The sequence below is a fragment of the Humulus lupulus genome, chromosome 6 (assembly GCF_963169125.1).
Source record: "Humulus lupulus chromosome 6, drHumLupu1.1, whole genome shotgun sequence".
Taxonomy (NCBI): Eukaryota; Viridiplantae; Streptophyta; class Magnoliopsida; order Rosales; family Cannabaceae; genus Humulus; species Humulus lupulus.
Window position 1 is genome coordinate 124997478 of NC_084798.1, and position 12302 is coordinate 125009779.

The window sequence follows — 12302 nt, forward strand, 5'->3', positions numbered from 1 at the left end:
TGAAGAAGAGTTTCCTGGAGGAATGCTTGAGTAGAAAAGTCTCAATCTGTTAGAGAGAGTAGTGAGGATGCTAGTTTTGATATCAATCACAGACTTGTGTAAAAGTTGTGTTGTTGTAAGTTTTGGTGCATTGCAGAAGGAGAAGTGCCTTATTTAAAAGAGAGGAGGCTGACTCAGTAACCGTTAAACCGTATGGGAAGTTTGCTGATGGCGTAAGATCAAGAAATGACGTCAGCTCACAAGCCAAGTGTAAAGAGGCTTCACCTAGAAAATATGGAAGGAAATAATTTAGCCTTTCTCAATTTGACGGCGTTGAGGGTGAATCCCTTTGATGGAAAGATCGTGTAAGGACAACGTGTGACACTGTTCCCGAACCTGTATGTATACAATGTCCACTCACAAATCCTTAAATCCAATTTACTTATCATTTCAGCTGACTGACAATAGGAACCCAGGAGTGACGAGGAGAATGACTTTGGATAATGAGAAACAGGCCCAACGCCTTCCCATACTGTGTGGGGGAACCCTACGCAACCTCTAGGAGTCTGGGCACCATCATGAGGTCCACTAGACCAAGGGTGTCCACACCAGCGTGCAAGACCGACCACAAACGTCGAGGGGGTCCAGGCCAAGCCGTTTTAGCACTCACTGGGCTACACAATTTTGTATGAGGAAATGATCACAAATAAAAGGCATGTTTCATAGGAACAAGAAGGATACATCGATTGTTTTAGCTTTATGCATCTTAAAAGTGATGAAGCTTATGCCCAAAATCACCTTCCTGTTTTGGTTTATATCCTAAAAGCATATTGTAAAGAAATTTTATTCTAAAAGTTCATTTTTTTTATAATTGAATATCGTGATTATTGTAATTGATATAAATATCATAAAATTCTATATTTATTTATGAGTGTATGATCTTGTACTAGTTGGAGAAGATTAAGATCATAAATAATGAATAAAATAGTCATCAACTTATTAAAGTAAGCAATCTTTAATGAATGATTGCTAGTACGGTTCGCTAAAAATTTAAATGTATGTGATATAAATCCAGATTACTGAAGTAGATAGACTTCTTAGTAAAGTATTTTATATAATTAGATTATATATGACAAGACTGATGTGAATCTCTTATCATTCTCAATAAATATTTAATTTATATCAACATAATGATCATATGTAGATCGGTCATGAACTTCTATTCATGCTTATTGAGTCTTTTTATTAGCTTGTGAAGGTTTTGGTGTATATCAAGCTAATGAATTTTGTTTTGGAGATTCAACGACATGGGTGGTTGGGAACATGTTCTTACAAGATTTGGAATTCAAGCTTTCGTAACGGATCGTATATTGGTTTTATTAACAATTAATTCTGGAACTGAATATTAATTAAGCTCAAATTTATAATATGATTATGAACTAACCATTCACTAGTGAATCAATGATACTCAAGGAACAATAGGTAATTAGAAGGGTAAAATAATAATTTTATCCAATTCTCATTTATGAACCGATAATTGGAGGACATATCTACATGAAGTGATTATATCAATGGACTACACGAGATAATTCTGAAAAAACAATTTACTTTTATAATTACTAAAAGTGAAATTTCATACTTCTAGTGAAGTAATAATGGAATTAATTAATAATTTGATTTATTGGAGCTTAGAATTATATGTCCATGGTTCTCAAGTCACCCTTATACTACCCAGTCTAGGGTGTGAATGTTAGTGACAAATTAAAAGTGAAAGGACTAAATCGCAAGGGAATCAATTTTCTTGGAAAATGTATAATTATTGGATAATTATATGTAATTAATTCATTAAATTAACTAATATGTTTTATTTATAAAAATATATATTACTTAATTGAAATATTAATTGGCTCAGAATTAAGTAATATTGAGAAAGAATAATCTTATCTTATTATTAGCGAATAATTAATTAAGATTTTATAAAATAAAGTTAATCATGAATTAGCTGAGATTATGGATATTTGAAATAAGACATCATTTTAAAATGATAAATATTTTATCTTATAAAATAAAATAGATAAATGAGAAAATTTGCATACTGACTGGCATAACCCTAGGGTGGGATGTTGTTTGAATGGTTCAATTTGTATCAGTTACAATTTGAATATTTTATTTATTATTTAATTGGTATTTTGATTTTATTAAAATAATAATTAATTAAATAAAACCTAACCGTGATCAAATTAGACCTAGACTACATATAAATATTTTTTAGGTTGTTTGATATAAGGTTGTTACACCCAGATTTTGAGAATGGAGATTTTTTATCTCGAAACTCAGGCTTGTAAGGTGTAAACTCGAAATAAGCATTCTCGTCATGTAATCATCATTAATGAGAAAGTCAAGGACAGTCTCGCTAAGCAGTAAATGCGACAACATCGGGATTGGTGAGCTCGAAAACTACGTGGCCTAGAAAGTCACAGTGGCAGTGGTTCAACACTTGTATAAATTTCCTAATTCATTTCCTGCCATCAGACAAGACGGTTTGAGCTCAGGCATTGTGAGCTCGAAGAAGATGATCTCGACAATGTTGCTTGTTGGGAACCAAGGTGAGCTGAGATGTTGAGCTCGTGATGAGTAAATGGCCTTAATAAAGGGCCCACATGCATATTTAATACTCATAAACATGCATATAACATACTCACATAATCATATTAATCATGCATGCCATATAGTCACACATTTAACCAATTAAACATACATATATTAAATTATGCCCTCCCGGCACGCTAATCAAGGCACTAAACCCTATTAGCAGTTTTGGGTCGTTACACAAACTATCGCCCTTCTTCTACTCTTCTTTCTTCGACTGGGGGCAGTCTTTCCTAAGATGCCCTACCACCCCGCATTGGAAGCATGCCTTAGCGCGAAATTCTCCCAAATGGCGCCTCTTGCACCTAGCGCACTCTGGATAACTTCTCCAGACCTCATTGTCACCTTGGCGGCTAGATTGAGCAACCTGAACCCTCTTGTCAGGATCAGGATTATTAAAAGTGTCTGGGGTCTTCCTCTTCTGGTCACTAGGGCCTCCTGTTGAGATTAATATCCTTTAAATCATATGTATTGAACAATGTTTTATGAAATATGTACGCCCTGGATTTCCCACGGGCTGTTTAGCAGGACGAGCCTCGGACTAAACATGATTTAGCCCGAGGCTCCCACAGGCCAGAGGCTCTATTTCCAGGACGGGCCCTTTCTAGCTCGAGGGGGTCCTGTTTCCAGCTCGCACTTGTCGCACCAGGAGTTGGGAATAGCATCCGGCGACCACGGACGGATGAGCTCGGGTTATGAATTGCCCCAGTAACGAGCTCCTCAGGAAGCTCTGACCCTATGGGAAGTCAACACGCAAGATAAACGTGCATAGTCCTGCCATCACGTGTCCGATATCCCCTTGACTTCTCGGACACGCAGCAGGAACGTGCGTATTCAGACACCCACGGACGAGTTGGGCCGTGCGGCCCATTATCTCCTTCCATACTGATTAGACCACACTTGTGTGTCAGATTTAGGAATTAATCATGAATATCACATATTTGATATGACAAATGGTAAGGTCACGGGATGACCTCCCTACCAACTTCCAGGTGCCTTCTCCTATAAATATGGAGACCGTGGGAGTTGATAGGGGTTGGAAAAATAGTCTTTTAAGAACTATATACTTTGTAAACCAATTACCCAGAGAATATCAATAATATTGACTAGTGGAGTAGAAGGATTTTAACCTTCGAACCACTTAAAAACGTGTCTGGAGTCACCTAGTTCTTTCCACAAAGATTTCATATCTGTGACGGTTCTACTTTTAAGTACTAATCTCTTTCTCTTCTTCTCTTAATTATCTGTTGCCGAAGAACCGCGTCAACAGTTTGGTGCTTTCATTGAGAGCAAGTCCGATTAGTACTACCACAAACATACAACTATGGTGACCACTCGATCCAAACATGGCAACGAGACAGAACAGCATGATGGGCAGGAGGCCCGCCATGTTGCCCTCCCTGATGAGCAAGTTCCTGAAGTCCAGCAGAGGCCAGGAAAGCAGCCGGCCGGCCAAGACGACACTGGTAGTTCGGCGCCCCGACCGCCTAATCCGAATCCATGTTATTACACTGCGGTGGAGATGGAGAATGCTCAGCTGAGGAGCCAGCTAGCAGCAGCTGGTCAGCAAATCCAGGATATTCTGAGTCGACTACCCCCTCTCACAACCAACGGTAACGTTGGAGAGAGGCAAGGCGAGGCTCCTAAGTCTCGCCGGAGCAATCGATCCAGGCATAGCAGTTCGGGTAGACTCCCTGCAGCCAACTCCACCCCTTCACCGCACCATCAAGAGGCGAACTTCAGGGAAATGCCTCAGACCGAACAGCAGCAGTACAGCCGTTCGGTTAGGACATCAACCCCTAGCTCTCAGCCTTCCTCGAGGACGCCCAGAAGAGATCGAGGAAGTTCCCAAAGGAGGGCCGAGGGGATCCGGAGACGTCAGCCCGTCCCCGAAGAACGTCCAGTTCCTCGTCCAGCTCGCCTAGCGCGAAGCCAGCAAGCTGGCAGGGCCGAGAGGCCCCCACCAAATTTAGTCCGTCCGGATGGCACTAGGATCGCCTCCGGTCAGGCATCCTCCTTCTCCCATCAGATATCCGTCTCCTCAGCCCGTCCGAGACATCTCGACCTACGGAAATAATAGGAGAGACCCACCATCGGCCGGGCCTTCCCGGCGCAGCAGGGTGCCGGGGGAAGGATCAGGTCGGAGCCGCCAAAGACGCACCTCGAGCCTGTCCAGCAGGAGTCACTGGACCGGTAGTGCACGGAGTGATCTTTCGGGAGGAGACCTGCGACAGCGACTAAGTTCAGCACAAAGTCACCATACTACCCAGGGAGGCGACCTTCGAGATCGCCTCAACTCTCACAGAGAGGATCGAGTTAGGGATGGTAGCCAGGCCCGCTCAGTTGGGGTCCGATCCGAAGTACGTAATGGCGGGAATGCCCCAAATGACCTATCTCAAGATAGGAGGGGCAACAACCCGCCTAATATGTACAATGGGTCCGGAGCTGTTGAACAGCCCCGGAATAACCCAGGATCTCAGGACAAAACCCTAGAGCGCTTAACTCAAATGGAGGAGCTGATGAAGAAGCTCCTGTCGGAGAAAGAAAAAGACGAATATGATTCAGGGGATGAGATGGAACTCTTCGCCCCCAACATAGCAGCAATGGCATACCCTTCTGGCTTTCGTATGCCTCACTTGTCAAAGTTCAACGGGGATGGAGACCCATCCGACCACTTAGGGATGTTCAACACCCTAATGATGGCTCATAACATCGGGCCAGAGCTTCGTTGCTTGATCTTTCCTTCCACCCTAACTGGACCTGCCAGGCAGTGGTTCAAACAAAGTAAAAGGCAGTCAATCAGCTCCTGGAAGACCTTTTCGGCTGACTTCAAGAGGGAATTCCGCGCCTCTCAGGCCACCAGGGTCCAGGCCGACTCCCTAGCTAACGTGAGACAGCAACCTGGAGAGACGCTAAAAGCCTACTTGAGCAGATTTGCAAATGTCGCTGCTCGAGCCAGAGACGCCGACGACAGCTCCAAACTCATGGCTATGAGGATCGGGATCCTAGTAGGCGGAGATCTGTGGAAGGATATTCAAAGGAGGGGGGTCAGCTCAGTTAGTGAATTCCTTAACAGAGCCCAAGAGTGGATAAACTTGGAAGAAGCTGAAGCTTCAGCCGCGGGGACCAGCCAGGTCCTCGAAAAGCCCGCTGGGACGGGAACAGAGATCGTAGTAGCGACTCCCGACGTCGCGCAGAGTAACCAGCCCGGTGGCCGCAAAAGAAAAGGAAATGGTGAAAACAGCCAGCACGGTCAAAAGAAGAATAAGTCCGTGGATAAATTCAAGCCCGTGTTCACAACGTATACCGAGCTCACCCAAACCAGAGAGAATATTTTCCTGGCCAACGCTACGCGAGTCCCCTGGAAAAGACCGGAGCCAATAAAGCACCCTAAGGGAAAGAGAGACGCTTCCAAATTCTGCCGTTTTCATAACGACGTCGGGCACAATACCGACGACTGCAGGCACCTCAAAGATGAAATCGAGACTCTCATCCGAGCAGGTCCGTTGGCGCAATACTCGCGGAACAGGGTCCCGACAAGTCGACCCGCTCCGGAGATCCCAGCCAGTCAACTTGGACCTCGGGTAGATCAGGACGTCCTTCCCCCCGTGGTCGAGGGAGAGATTTCCACCATCTCTGGAGGACCACACATGGCTGGCACGAGCAAAGGCGCCCAGAAGAGGTATGTGAATGAGTTGAAGGCCCACAATGGAGGGGAGTTCGTCCCGGAACAGCGTCAATCAAAACAACAAAGATTAGAGAAACAACCGATCACTTTCACGGAGGAAGACGCGAGCCATGTCCAATTCCCTCATAACGATCCCTTGGTCGTAGCAGTCCAGCTCGCCAACCGGAGAGTAAGGAGAGTGTTAGTGGACAATGGGAGCTCGGTGAACCTCCTATTCCATTCCACCTTAGAAAAAATGGGTCTGACCGTCTCCGAGATGAAGGCAACCTCGATGATGCTATATGGTTTTTCAGGAGAAGGGTCAGCAGCGATAGGAACGATTGAGCTGGTGATCACCCTAGGAGACAAGTCCCGAACAGTGTCCAAACTACTCGAATTCGTAGTCATTGACTGCTCCGCTGCCTACAATGCAATTTTGGGCCGACCTACGCTCGTTGCTTTCGAAGCTATCACGTCCGTCCGGCACCTTGCCATGAAGTTCCCTACTTCAACAGGGGTCTGCACTATCAAGGGCGATCAGCTCGCTGCCAGGGAATGCTACAGCATTTCCATGAAGGGAAAATCTAAACCCGGGCAGGTGACGATGGCCATTCAGGATGAAGAGGAATCACAGGGACCCAAGGTGGCTCCTGAGATTGAAAAACCTCGGGTTTCCGAAGCCGAAAAGCTCGCCCTAAGCGAGGACATTGACCCCCGAGTAGGCGAGGACAGGTCCGAGCTCCAAGCTATTGAAGATCTCGAGGAGGTAGGCATCGATGAACAAAACCCATCACGGACGGTTAAGCTCGGAAAGAACCTCTGCGATAGAAGAAAAGCGGAACTGACTGCGTTTCTGAAAAAGAACCTGGACGTATTCGCATGGTCGCACGAGGACATGATAGGGATCAGTCCGAGCGTAATCATGCACACGCTCCACCTAGACAAAAGCGTCCCTGCCAAGTCTCAAAAGCAGAGGCGTTTAGGGACAACCCGAGCAGAAGCCCTTGAAGAAGAAGTGGCCCGGCTCAAAAAATGTGGCTTTATCCGCGAAGCCAGATTTCCCATTTGGGTTGCCAATCCCGTGTTAGTTCCAAAGCCCAATGGGAAGTGGCGGACCTGTATCGACTTTTCCGACCTGAATAAAGCCTGCCCCAAGGATTGATTTCCATTGCTGAGGATCGATCAACTGGTGGATGCCACGGCGGGGCACGAGCTCATGTCCTTCATGGACGCGTACTCGGGCTACAATCAGATCGCGATGAATCCAACAGACCAGGATCATACCAGCTTCATGACCCCGACTAATGTCTATTGCTATAAGGTCATGTCGTTCGGTCTTAAGAATGCCGGGGCTACCTACCAAAGGCTGGTAAATAGAATGTTCGCAGATCAGATCGGGAAAAACATGGAAGTGTACGTCGATGATATGCTTGTCAAGTCAAAGATTGCTAGCAACCACGTCACCGATCTGGAAGAATGCTTTAACATACTGCGAGAATATGGCATGAGGCTCAATCCTCAGAAGTGCACATTCGGTGTCGCATCGGGGAAATTCTTGGGTTTCATAGTCAATACCCGAGGAATCGAGGCAAACCCCGACAAGATCAGGTCACTGTTCGAGCTTCCTTCCCCCAGGTCGCGGAAAGATGTCCAAGGCCTCACAAGAAGGGTGGCAGCACTGAACCGGTTCATTTCCAAATCGACCGACAAGTGTTTGCCCTTCTACAACCTGCTCCGGGGAAACAAGAAGTTCGAATGGACAGTAGAGTGTGAAAGCGCATTCCTCGACCTAAAAACGCACCTGGCTGAGCCACCTGTGCTGTCAAAGCCCAAGGTAGGAGAACCTCTTTTCCTCTACATGGCCGTCACTGAGGACGCAGCTAGTGCTGTTCTGGTGCGAGAAGAGGACCAGGCTCAGAAACCGGTTTATTACATCAGCAAGAGACTCCTCGGAGCTGAGTCAAGGTACCCATTGATGGAAAAACTAGCGTTCTGCCTAATCACGGCCTCGCGAAAACTCAGGCCATACTTCCAGTCCCACTCTGTACACGTCATGACCGATCAGCCTCTAAGGCAGGTTTTGCAAAAGCCTGAAGCCTCGGGACGCTTGCTAAAGTGGGCGGTCGAACTCAGTCAGTTCGAGATTTTCTATACTCCTCGAACTACCACAAAAAGTCAAGCCTTGGCCGACTTCGTGGCAGAATGCGCGGGATTCCATGAGATCCCATCAGAAGACTCATCTCAGGTCGCCTCCTCAGGTTCATCGTGGAAGATCTTCGTTGATGGCTCATCTAACGAGAACGGCTCCGGGGCCGGAATCATTCTGATATCCCAGAGGGGCATAGATTCCACTCGGCGCTGAGGTTCGGGTTCAAGGCGTCTAACAACGAGGCAGAGTACGAGGCCTTGTTAGCTGGACTTAGGATAGCTAGCGAGCTAAAGGCAAGCTCTGTCCAATGCTTCAGCGACTCCCAGCTCGTGGTGAATCAGGTTCTAGGCGAGTATCAGGCGCGGGGTCCCAAGATGGCCTCCTATTTGGCTAAGGTAAAATCCGAACTGTCTATGTTTGGGCAAGGGTCGATCGAACAGATACCTCGGGAGCAGAACGCCAACGCAGATGCTCTCGCCAAGCTCGCCACCTCGGGAGAGACAGAAACCCTGGGGTTGGTGCCAGTTGAGTTCTTGGAGAAACCCAGCATAGACGGAGATCGAGCAGATATTGAAATGATTGACATCAGGCCGACCTGGATGACTCCCATTGTTGAGTACCTCGTCGAGGGCAAGTTACCCGAAGGGTGCAACGACGCACGACGAGTCCTTTATCAAGCTCCGAGGTATACGCTAGTCGAGGGGGTGTTGTACCGACGTGGGCATTCCTTACCTCTCCTCCGGTGCGTTCTTCCAAGTGAAGCGAAGGCCATCCTGCAAGAAGTTCATGACGGATTCTGCGGAGATCACACTGGGGGGCAAAGCCTGGCCTTGAAGATCCTTCGGCAGGGTTATTACTGGCCGACTCTGTCCAAAGACTCGATCTCATATGTAAAAAAGTGCGACAAGTGTCAGCGGTTCGCCGCAGTTGCACGAGCTCCTCCGACCGAGCTAAAAATGATTTCGTCTCCCTGGCCCTTCGCCATTTGGGGGATAGATCTAATAGGCGCCCTGCCCACCGGAAAAGGCGGGGTCCGTTACGCCGTGGTAGCCATTGACTACTTCACCAAGTGGGCCGAAGCAGAGCCGTTGGCAACAATAACATCGAAAAAGGTGCTAGACTTCGTGGTTAAAAGCATCATATGTCGATTTGGCCTACCCAAAAAGATCGTCTCCGACAATGGCACTCAATTTGACAGTGACCTGTTCACCGAATTTTGCGAAAGGCACGGAATTGTGAAAAGCTTCTCGTCCGTGGCCTATCCCCAGGCGAACGGCCAGGTCGAGGCTGTCAATAAAACTCTGAAGGCAAGCCTCAAGAAGAGGCTAGATGAGGCAAAGGGGATCTGGCCAGAACAGCTCCCCCAAGTTCTGTGGGCCTATAGGACCTCACATCGGACTCCCACGGGTCACACTCCTTTCTCCCTAACCTTTGGAAGTGAAGCAGTCCTCCCCGTGGAGGTGAAGGTCCTGTCGCACAGGGTCCGGTCCTACGACCAAGATGGGAACCACGAGCTCCTATGCCACTCCTTAGACTTAGTGGATGAAAGGCGAGAGGATTCACAACTCCAGCTCACCTGTTATCAACAGAAAATCACTCGCTACTTCAACACTGAGGTCAAAAGACGTGCCTTTAGCGTCGGTGATTTGGTCTTGAGGAGAGTTTTCCTGGCCGGGAAGGATCCCAAAGATGGGGTTTTGGGACCAAGCTGGGAAGGACCATACCAGGTCGTCGAAGTCATCAAAGAGGGAACTTATAAGTTAGCTCGACTTGGTGGAGGGGCGGTCCCGCGGACTTGGAATGCTATCCACCTAAAGAAATATTATCAATGAGCCATTTGTAAGGCCTAGAAGGTCACCTTCCATGTATAAATAAAAATCAAATGTTTCTCGTTATTTGCAAGTGTAATTTTAAAGTAACAACGAAAGACCCTTTCCCAGTTACTTGGGGGGCATATGGTACCTGGATATATCCAGGTCTCCTTAACGACTTAGGTGTTAATTTTTATCTACGGATAAGAGTTATCACAAACTAAGTCCTATCCTGGTCTTAACCAGGTCAGAAAACTTAGAAGTTAACTAAAATTTGTTGACCGTGGGTCTTCTTTAAAGAGCCCGGGATACGGATAAAAGTTGATGCGAACTAAGTTTTTTCAAAATAAGTTCCTGGTCTTAACCAGGTCATAAAACTTAGAAGTTAACTAAAATTTGTTGACCGTGGTTCTTCTTTAAAGAGCCCGGGATACGGATAAAAGTTGACGCGAACTAAGTTTTTTCAAAATAAGTTCCTGGTCTTAACCAGGTCATAAAACTTAGAAGTTAACTAAAATTTGTTGACCGTGGTTCTTCTTTAAAGAGCCCGGGATACGGATAAAAGTTGACGCGAACTAAGTTTTTTCAAAATAAGTTCCTGGTCTTAACCAGGTCACAAAACTTATAAGTTAACTAAAATTTGTTGACCGTGGTTCTTCTTTAAACAGCCCGGGATACGGATAAAAGTTGACGCGAACTAAGTTTTTTCAAAATAAGTTCCTGGTCTTAACCAGGTCACAAAACTTAGAAGTGAACTAAAATTTGTTGAACGCGGATCTTCTTTAAAGAGCCCAGGATACTGATAAAGTTAACTCGAACTAAGTTCAAAAAAATAAAGAGATGAATTGTGACCAAATGCATAAAAATATATATGTAAAACTGGTTGAGCAAATTGTCTCGAGGCGGAAACGCCTCACATAAAAAAAAAAGAATTACAATAGAAAGAGTTCAAAATACTTAAACGAGAAGTGTCCTAAGCCTCATCAGTTGGCCCTTTGGAGGTCGCGGTCTCATCCTGCTCCGCCGCGGCAGAGGCCTCTCCAGTCTCCGATGGAGGAACCTCCTTATTCAGGCGGGCTTGAAGCTGCGGCAACAAGAATGCCCAGAGGTCCGGCGGCATGAAAGAAAAGTCCGCGTCAGGATTGTGGGACCAGCAGTGATAGAACAGGTCTTGTAAGGACTGCTCCGATGCGACCCACTCGTCTTTCAGGGCGGCCTGGGCTTCGGCCTTCGCTGCCTCAAGATCTGTCTGCGAGGCGGCCAGGGAGTTTTTAAGCTCTTGGTTCTCGGAGCGGATCTTCTCTAGCTCGGATGCGGCCAGGGAGTTTTTAAGCTCTTGGTTCTCGGAGCGGATCTTCTCTAGCTCGGCTTTAGAGGCCGCCAGAGCGTCTCTCGCCTCCTGAGACTCCTGGAGGGCGGTCTGGCGATCAACTTCCAAACCCTCAAGCTGGGCCTTGGTCCTAACAATGCCTCTGTAGGCGGCAGCAATGCCCTGCAAGAAAAGAATGATAAATTAAAAAACTGGAAGGAAAAAGGCGGCGTGTGAGTGTAAAATCCTTAAAAGAAGGGGGCACTTTACCGTTAAGGTCATGTCCATCGCAGACTCTATAACTCGGACCGGGCTCGTTGTTTCGATGGCCCGGAGCTCCTTCTCCCTGATATTGTAGAAGTGGCTGACGGCGTAGCTAGCCGACTCATACACCGTACCCCGGAATGCTTCGGGCATCTTCTCCAAAGCCCGGGGGTCGACCGGGATACGCACGTCCGGGGTTGCTGCGGCCAGATTCCCGACCTCTATTACCCCGTCCTGGGCGGCCAGTGGAGATCGTTGGGGTGGCGGGTGCATGAGCCCTGTCCTGGCGACAGGGAGGTTCGCCCCCATGACCTGGGATGGCGGGGCTTTCTCCTTCTCCTTAGCCGGGGATTTGGTGGAGGCCCCAGCCGAGCTCTTGGACTCGCGAAGCCTCTTTAACCTCGGCCCTGCTGGGGGATTCCCACCGAACGCAACGCCCCGCAGACTATTCCCGGGCTGAGACATCTCTTCTGC